Below are 8842 nucleotides of genomic sequence, written 5' to 3'. Positions count from 1 at the left end.
TGAATGTCTCAGACTTCATTGGAACTCAGTCTAAGTATGAGACAGAATTAACCACGAGGATTCCTGCATTAACCGTATGTAAGTGGAAAATCCTAGTCATTAATATTCACATTTGTTACATACTTTACAAAGATGTTGTAGGCCAAAAACAAAGAAAGACTGCTTCGCAGTGAGCAAAGGGCTATTCAGTAAATGTCCAAGATTAATTCTGATTATTTGATATTTTCTATCTAGGATACCTTATTTAAGCAGATAGAAGAAATTTTGCTTTAAAAATAAACATTCTGCTGGTACTTTGGCTATTGTCAAAGCTGGTGATATTTGTTTCTGCATCATTCCTAAAATGAACAAATAGTTTTAAAAGTTTCTTTATATTAATCTGTCCATTAATGTTTGTTTTAAACTATTACATTAAATATTACACTTGATATGTGCATGCAATAGTATGCTAATTGTTTCAAACTTGAAAAATGCTCATTCTGTCAGAATAAAATTCATGTATTATCAGAACAACTTGTGCCATTACTGAGGAAAATGGAACTTGAAAAAACCTGCTTAATTTATTTTTGCTACAAAAATAGGAGGGTAGCCCCTGCTCAGTGCTTGCTAGAGCTAATTAACAAATTAATTGGCCAAGTGCTTTATTGAACAGTCTGTAGACCAGTTTCAAAGCATGCTTAACTATTGTTTCCATTACTATGGAAATTTATTTCAATTAAAAATGACCTTGATTATTTTTTCTTAAATAACGTAGTACAGATGTGCTAACTTCTATATTGACAAAACACACAAACACAAGATGCAGGGGTTTTTATTTGGGTATGAGCAGAAATACAATTGTTCTAAGAAGTGAAGATAACTGCAGATTGGTGGTTGTGGTGGTAGGTGAGAAAAGGCTGGGATCTAGATCTAAGTCATGAGAGGATCAAGGGTGGAAAGACTAGTGAGCTATGCAATGTATATTGGCAGTTACTGAGGGCTAAGTGAGAAAGTGATTCCCTGGTTGGCCAATGAAATTTCATTGAGTTGCCAAAAATGCACGTTGCATCAAGACATAGTTTCAAAATCACGTGAAGTGATAGTGCTTCTTTATACTGTACTATGGGCACACACTTAGAATACTCCATCCAGTTCTGGTCACTATACAAAGATATTGGGACCCTAGGAGTGCAGAAAAGAGCAACAAAAATCAGGTGGATGGAGGCTAAACTGTAGGATGAACAGAACTAGATCCGTTTAGTCTAATGAAGAGAAGGACTAGGGAAGATACAATAGTGTTTCAGTACTTGAGGGGCTGCCACAAGAGCAAAGCACCTGAGTAGAAAACAAGAAGCAATTGGTGGAAGAGATCCAACCTAGAACTAAGGAAAATTTTCCCCGACAGAGAGAACAATTAGTGGAACATCTTACCTCTGGAAATTGTGTGTGCTTCATCACTGGAGACTTTCAAGGAGACTGGACAGCCATTTTCCGGAATTATATGGGGTCTATTCAAGCAAAGGGCTGGAATATAAGACCGCCAAGGTCTCTTCCAACCTTATTATTCTATGTGCTATGTATTCTATTTTTTTTACTGTAAAGATACTAATCAAAAAGTGATCACATAATCTTTGCCTTGATTTATCTGAACCCAGTAATCAATTACAAATCAACCATTCACTCTCCCAGTTTACACTAATTTGGTCTCAAATGGCCTGTTAATATACCCAATTACCTATCTCAATATTTTTTGCTGTCCATTGGCTACTCACTTGAAATAATCTATAGGTGCAGTAACCTAATGACATCTCTATTAGAGAATCATCAGCCTTGCTCAAAAATATCTTGTCTGTCCAATTGTCTTTTTCCTACCAAGTTAAAACTTTTTCTAGTGTACTTTAAATTGCAGGTGCTCTCTATCTCATTGGAACCACATGTCTACATAATTATCCCTATGAAATGTTTTACTTCTTTAAAAAGCTATTAAGATCTTGAAAGAAAATAACTGTTCTAAATAACTAGGTTCACCTTGTCTCCCATCTTCATGGGAGAAAACTGACAGTAAATGTGGAATTTTGTTCAAATATTCTTATGACACCCCAAAATAGCAAACCCATGGCCAACCTCTCTGCAAATCCTCGAGTTTCACCTTCTAATGCCCTAAAATTCTCAACTCAAGTTCTCCTGGGAGAATTTTTAAAATGTATTTTATATTGTGGCTGCCATACTATCCCATTTTCCAAAAAGTGACTTCAGTCGATTCATGTAGTACAACCCAGGTGACATCATTATCCATAGTTTTTTTATCCACTATTACCAAATTATGCCAGGTTTCTATTATTACAAATATTTGGATTGGATCTCTCTTGGAAACATCTTGACCTGTGAGCAAATTAGCTTCTGGACATTCATCACAAAGCTGTAGTTCTTGCTAAGAAATTTTAAGTTGTCTTTGTAGATTTGCAATCTTTTGATACCCTGTTAAATTACCTGTCACTTCAATTGACCATTTAATTATTGCATCATACATATCCAAAGCAAGTCTAATTGCCTATGACTTAACTGAATCTATTTTTATTAGTGCCAAAACAATGCTGTATTTCCCAATACTTTTATATTGTCATTTTTATACCCTTATATTAACTTAATTGAAGTTTTTGACAAGCCAGAATTCCACTCTATTCCCTGTATATTCGACTTTTACTCCAATTCTACTTCCAGCCTTGGAATTTCATAAGTATCTCCAATCCAGGGACTAATGAGGCCCAACCCTGTTTAGCATCATCAATTCCATTCTGCTATCTAGCATTTGTCCAAATTCTAAAACCAAGCAAACTATTCCAGAATTGAATTTTAGGACAATGTGTAATACAAATTGCTTTAAGAACCAGACTTTACCTACAAGTTAACTCTTTAAGTTACGATTCAAAGTTAAACTATGTTTAGTAAAGTATATTTCATTAAATCTGAACTATTAACCCAACCCCTATCAAATTTCATTTATAATTACCAGTAATCAATAAAAGGCTTTCATGAAAGGGAGATTTTGAGATTTTGAATTTCTCTCCATATCATTTTGAAGGGTGGAAATGTTTTTAACAGGCATCACTTTCTTTTGTGGAATTAAAATTACACTCCCAAGTCTGTTCATATTAGGATAATTGGCTCAAAGTACTTCCAACAATCTGACAGGACCCATAAGGAGGATATCTTCTCTTGCACTACCCCATCAACATCCATGTGGCTTGCTATTTACAGTTTCTGAAAACCTGGCTTTTCTCCCAGGTCTTTGGTCAGGCTGGATGTTCTTCCCAGTTTCAAAAGTTAACCCAAGTGTTTTCTGTTCTGAAGGTACTTTTTTCTGTTTTATAGATAACTGAGCATCTTTATGGAATTGTGTGACCTTCTACTAAATTTAATAAATCACTTTTCCTCAGTATTTTCCTCTGAGTAATTTTTCTAGTGTACCATTTCTAATTTTCATGCATCATGGAATAAGGAATCATAACACTATGTACTAATATACTGAGATACCAATTTCTATCTTACACTTTATTTTAAAAGGACCTAAAGAGATGGCATTATTCACAATGTTTAAATGTTACAAAAATAATGTGAGAATGCTGTGATGGACCTAGAAAAACAGCTGGGTAGATTACTTCAACTACTTTTGGGGGCAAGTAACATATTACTTTAATTTCAGGAAATCACAAAACACAACCTTTTTATTAATATTAAAGCTTGTGATTTATTGAAAATACTTCAAGTTATACAGGGTTGCTTTATATGTTAAAAGCTCATTTTGCCAACAGTGGAAGAAAAAGTACTTACAGTATCATTGTGCCATTTAATCAAAATTATTTTAGATGCAAAGAATTACATTGATCACTACACCAGTGCAATTGCTGCTCCCAAACAATTAACTGAGAAGGGACCTTAAGTTGTGTGCAGATTCTTGCCCCACCAACCTCAACAGGCCGGGACAAGTGCAATACCACAGATTTAATACAGCATTGCAACCGATCCCAACCTGTGTAGAAAGGGGTACAAATTAGTATACTTTCTTGCCTTTTCACTGCCACAGTCAGTTTTGCATGGATTTGCACAGCAGAGTATCATACAGCTGGATGCAAACCTGCAAAACTAACCAGAGAACAGTGTTTAACAGCCATTAAAAGAAGAAACAGGGAAAAACAGGATATGAAGTTCTTCAGCTAGTAGTACTTTAAGTGCTCTTAATGCAGTAGATTATGAAACACTACCTGCACTATAAGCACTTTAGTGCTACAGGAGCCATTTAGAATCACTTGTACAGTGGAGGATAGCCTAATTAACTCACAATATAGACATGAAGATAATAACAGGCCACAATCAGTTTTGCATAGATTTGCACAACTACATTCTTCCTGTAGTGCAACTATGCAAAACTAACAGAAGACTGCAAGACACTATTAAATTTTACTTTCTGTGTTAAGTGACTGGGAGAAAATACAACTTCTTATGCCAGAAGGAGCACTTAGGGCAGTAGATGCTAATCTATTTCACTATCTGCACTAGATGCACCTTAGAACAAAAAGCAGTTAGTGTCGTAGCCACTGTGGAGTAAATTCTCAAATGCTTTGAGGCGCTTGCCAGCATAATGCTACAAGTGCCTTCACTGCAGTAGGTTCTATAAATCACTACCTGCACTGTAAGCACTTTGACATTATTCTAACATGACCAGGATCTTCTTATTTCAAACATTTTTTTCACCTGACAAAAAGAAAATCAAAGTTTCCATTAATTTTCAGTATAAGCAAACAAATACATAAAATTCATCACTCATTGTAAAAAAAATATCCGGGTACATCTAACATCTTCAGCAGAAGTATCAAAAAGTTTTATAGATCTAACTAGCAAAGCTTGAATAATTGAACTTGATATCTATTGACTATTACATGGTCAAACTATGAGGGTTTTTTGAACCACTGTTTCATAAAAATATGATCAAAGTTATAGACCAAAATAAATATACGTCCTTTATCAAAACCTATTTATAAACTAGTGCTTAATACTGCAATTTGTATTATTGTAAAATTAATATAAATGTTTATAGGCCTAAGCCATTAAGTTTCCACCAGTCTTGATAAGTTATTTTACTCTATTCTCAACAATAGTGTCACATATAACTGAACATTTATCAACACTTTTTGCTTCTAAATAAGCAATTCTTTCCAGTGAATATGGAAAGATTTCAGATTAACCCATCAATTAAAAAAAACGTCTGGCTCATGAATGCAACACTTAATTCTTTCAAGTAAAAATGAAAGCAGTTTCAGGCACTCATACTTAAAAAGTTAAGGCTAGTGACTAACAGGGAAAGAAAGGGATGCCCCCTTATGTACTACTTTTCTATTTCTTTTTGTATCGACTCTGCCTTCCAAGTGACAGTTTCCCAAGGAGAACTCCCAAGTTTTCTTCACCCAAGTAATTCCAAAAGGATGCAATGAAAACTTACTCCGTGGCTTGAATTTGCAGGGCGAAACATCCAACTGCCAGTTGCTCCGCCGTAGGAGATGATAAACCAGTCGACCTTTTGTAAAAGCCTCTCGCTGGAGGGAGGGAAAACCGGGGTTTCTTCCTCCATCCTCCGCCTTTCAACTTCGAAGGCGCCACACCTAACGACAAGAGAAACAAGAAAGTAAGTTATTCGCGGCGTTTCAACCAACGGGGACTTGAGCAAAGGCGGCCCGAGCGACAACCGGCTAACGGGAGGCGACCGCTGGAGCTGGCGGGAAGCAGCCAGGGAAAACACAATGGCGCCCCCCGAGCCGGGCTCGCGGCTTCTCCGGAGCAGCACGTGCTGCGCGACGGACCGGACCGGCATGGGCGCCAGGGGGCGCTGCGGCGGCAGGTCAGAGGCACGGCAACCAGCGCAGCGCACTTCGCTTCCTCACCCCGCTGCCTCTTTCCTCCACCCCCGCCGGCCAGGCCCGAGCTCGTACTTCCTTTCCGCGTCCCAACACACGCCTCTCTCCTCGGGTCATCTTCGCTCGTCGGGGAGGCCCTTTGCCCCGTCCGCCGACTCCCGCTCGGGCAACCTGCGGCGGCGGCGTCTCCCACATGGCCGAGGCCTAGTGAGGAACAATCGGCCTCAGCACGCGCAGCCGCCGCCATGTCCCGGCCCCGCCCCCCTCGGCAACATGGCGCCGCTGCCGCCGCGGCCCCGCAACCGCCGGCGACTTCGCACTTACTCTCTCAGCCCCGGCTCCCGGCGTGGTTCCCAGTCCGGCAACGAAGGCCGGGAGCGGGCTGGGGACGCGGGACGGCGAAAAGGTCCGGCGCTCGGACCGCCGGGCCCAGGGAAGGAAGACCGCCCCCGCCCCTCCCAGAACAAAAGCCCACGCGGAGGGCCGGATGACCTCCCGCTTCTCTTTCCCCGGCCCGGCCGGCTCTCAACGCCGCTGGGCCTCACGGGCCACCCCCTCCGCACCTCACCCCCTCTGGCCCACTTCCCTTCGCCCGCGTGGAGGGGAAAGCTCGTTCGCCCCGTGCCCCATGTGCCCGCTGCTTTTGTTCTGAGGGGGGTAGTCGAAGCCGAGGCCGCCTCCAAGCTCCCCGCCATAGCGCGGCGGACTTACCTCGGGCCCTGGGCCGCCTCCTACCGGCCCGAGCGAGGCGGTGGCGGCGGTTGCCGCGGCCGCCGCGCGGCCTTTTCAAATCTCCCTCATTCCGGCCCCGCCCGCCCCCGTGCGCGCGGCCGACTGCTTCGTCGCGCGGGAGGCGCCGCCGCCGTTCGGCTTGCGCGCGCGCAGGGACGGAGCTCCCTTCGCCGGCCATGCGCCCGGCCAACCGCCGCCCCCCCTCCCTTACACAAACACACACACAGTCTTTCTTTTCCCCGGCGCGAAGCACCCACAGGTCGGCAAGAGCCCGTAAACTCACCCGCAGCCAACCGCCGCCACCGTCGCCTGCCCCACCCCCTTCTCCCGCTCTTCTTAGAAAGCACGGAAGGGGCGGGAAGCAGGAGGGAGGGGGGAGGAGACCGCGGCGGCAAGGATGATGGCGGCGGCATCAAGGAGGAGGGGAGGAAGGGGAAAAAAACCCATGTGGATTAGAAAAAAAATGAAGGGCGGTGGCTCCCGCCTCCACGTAAATATCCACACTCCTCTGCCCCGCCCTCATTAGCATAGAAAACAAAGTGCTTTCGAGCGGCCGCGCCGCCCAATCACAGGCGGCCCCGCCCCCCGCAAGCAAACGGCGAGGCTCCGCCCCTTACTACTGCTTGTTCGGAGCGCTACTCTTACGTTCCTTCTCCCGCGCACGGCGGGAGCCTGATTCATTCCCCCTGGCTCGTCTTCAGCCGCATCTCTTGGCTGGCTCGGGGGATTCTCCTTGACGGGGGTGGAAGGGAGGAAGGGGGCGGGGCTTTCAGGAGAGCTCGGCCTCGAGGTGTTGCCCTCGTGCTTCCTCGACGAAAGCGCCGGTTTTCGCCCTCCCCCCCGCTGCGATGCACCCCTTCCCCACCCTCCTCTCCCGCTTTCGACCTCTTAAGGCTGAATGGCCCATAGTCCCTCCGGCTTCCCGTGGGAAGCGTGGGAAAAGGGTATTTTTTCTCACGCCGGGGAAGGGAGCGTGGCGTCTGGCAAAACACCTCGGTCCGCTGGAAACGATTCCTTTCTCTCTCTCATGGAGGAGCCCCGAAAGAGTTTCCGAAGAAAACCGGCTGAGCAAAGCAACCCGCAAACCCGGGCTGAGAGAAGTTTTTTCCCCCGGTCCTCCCCCCTTTCTGCCACGCACGTGTCCCCGACGGAGGCGCCTTCTCGAAACGCTCCCCCCCACTCCCCTCCTCGGAAAGAGCTACAAAGCGGGACCGCCGGAATCGCGAAGGGTTGTTGCTCTTACCCCAAAGGACCACAACAGCCTTTCTCCGCCGGGCTGAGGCTTCGCCTTCCTCCGCCTCTCGACGTGAGCATCAAACCAAAGTTTCATCTGAAACGGCCCCATCTTTCTCTCAAAAAATGGGTGTGAGTGTGTAGAAGCTCTGAAAGAACCGGGGGGGAAAAAGGACTCGGATCGGCTGCGTTTCTCCGAACCAACTTCCTTGCGCGCCCGGCCATACAAGCGAGGCTTTGCAGTCGCTCCTGCGCGAGGGGAGGAGGAGGATTGGGGGGGGGGGGGGGAAGTAGAGGAGAAGAGAGGGGAGGGGGATGCCCGGGGTGGCTCTTCGGCATCCCGCCCCCTCCCCCCCTTCCTGTTGTGTTTGCTCACTCCCGTTAGCGGCTCATTCGCTGGCGGCGGGTTGTTTTTGTTAGATTCGCCAGGGATAAAGGAGGAGCCTCGTTGCGCGCCCCCTCCTCCCTCCTTGAGCTGGCCGCTCGCGCAGCCCCCTCGCCTGGTTTGCAAAGATTTGCCGCTTGCCTTCCTTCCAGCCTCCCCCGCCACTCAGCCCCTCAAGCCTTGCAACCCTTTCTGCTAACCTTTGCTGAGATCGCGTGTAAAGTGCGAGGCGTACAAAAGAGGAGCCGAGCGTGGAAAACAAGGAGAGCCGCCGTTCTCCCCCCACCCTCCCTAGCTTTTGCACCCCGTCCGCTCTCTTCCCTCCATCCCCGTCGAGGAAAGTACTTGCCCCCCCACTTCTCCAACCGCCTCAACTTCCCCTTCCCGATTGAAATGCAACGCGGGGAAGGGATTTTGCACATCGGTACCGTTGCAGGAGGAAGCCGAAGCTATGCTTAATTTACTACTATTTTTTTTAACAGCGACGCGTAACAGCCGGTCCCTAACACCGGACCGTGGGCTCCACGTGCAAAGATGCGGGAGCGCTCGTTCCCCGCGATGCCTTCGGGCGGGCCGCGGGCAGGAATGCAATCCCCCCGCCGCC

The 8842-nt window shown here is 46.1% G+C and overlaps 1 long non-coding RNA gene across 1 annotated transcript; it reads right to left on the bottom strand.

The window, feature by feature from the left end:
* Window positions 1–3701: 3701 nt before the first annotated feature.
* Window positions 3702–8039, bottom strand: LOC148043267 (uncharacterized). Its single transcript, XR_015698178.1, has 3 exons — window positions 7864–8039; window positions 5477–5636; window positions 3702–4731 (listed from the first exon to the last, which is right to left on the bottom strand). It is a non-coding gene; the product is annotated as an uncharacterized LOC148043267 (long non-coding RNA).
* Window positions 8040–8842: the final 803 nt, after the last annotated feature.

This window comes from Thamnophis sirtalis, unplaced genomic scaffold (assembly GCF_051295495.1).
Source record: "Thamnophis sirtalis isolate CommonGarterSnake01/CBP01778 unplaced genomic scaffold, rThaSir2_p1.2 scaffold_12, whole genome shotgun sequence".
Lineage (NCBI taxonomy): Eukaryota > Metazoa > Chordata > Lepidosauria > Squamata > Natricidae > Thamnophis > Thamnophis sirtalis.
The sequence above is the reverse complement of the archived record's forward strand: the minus strand, read 5'-3'. Positions and strand labels throughout refer to the sequence as shown.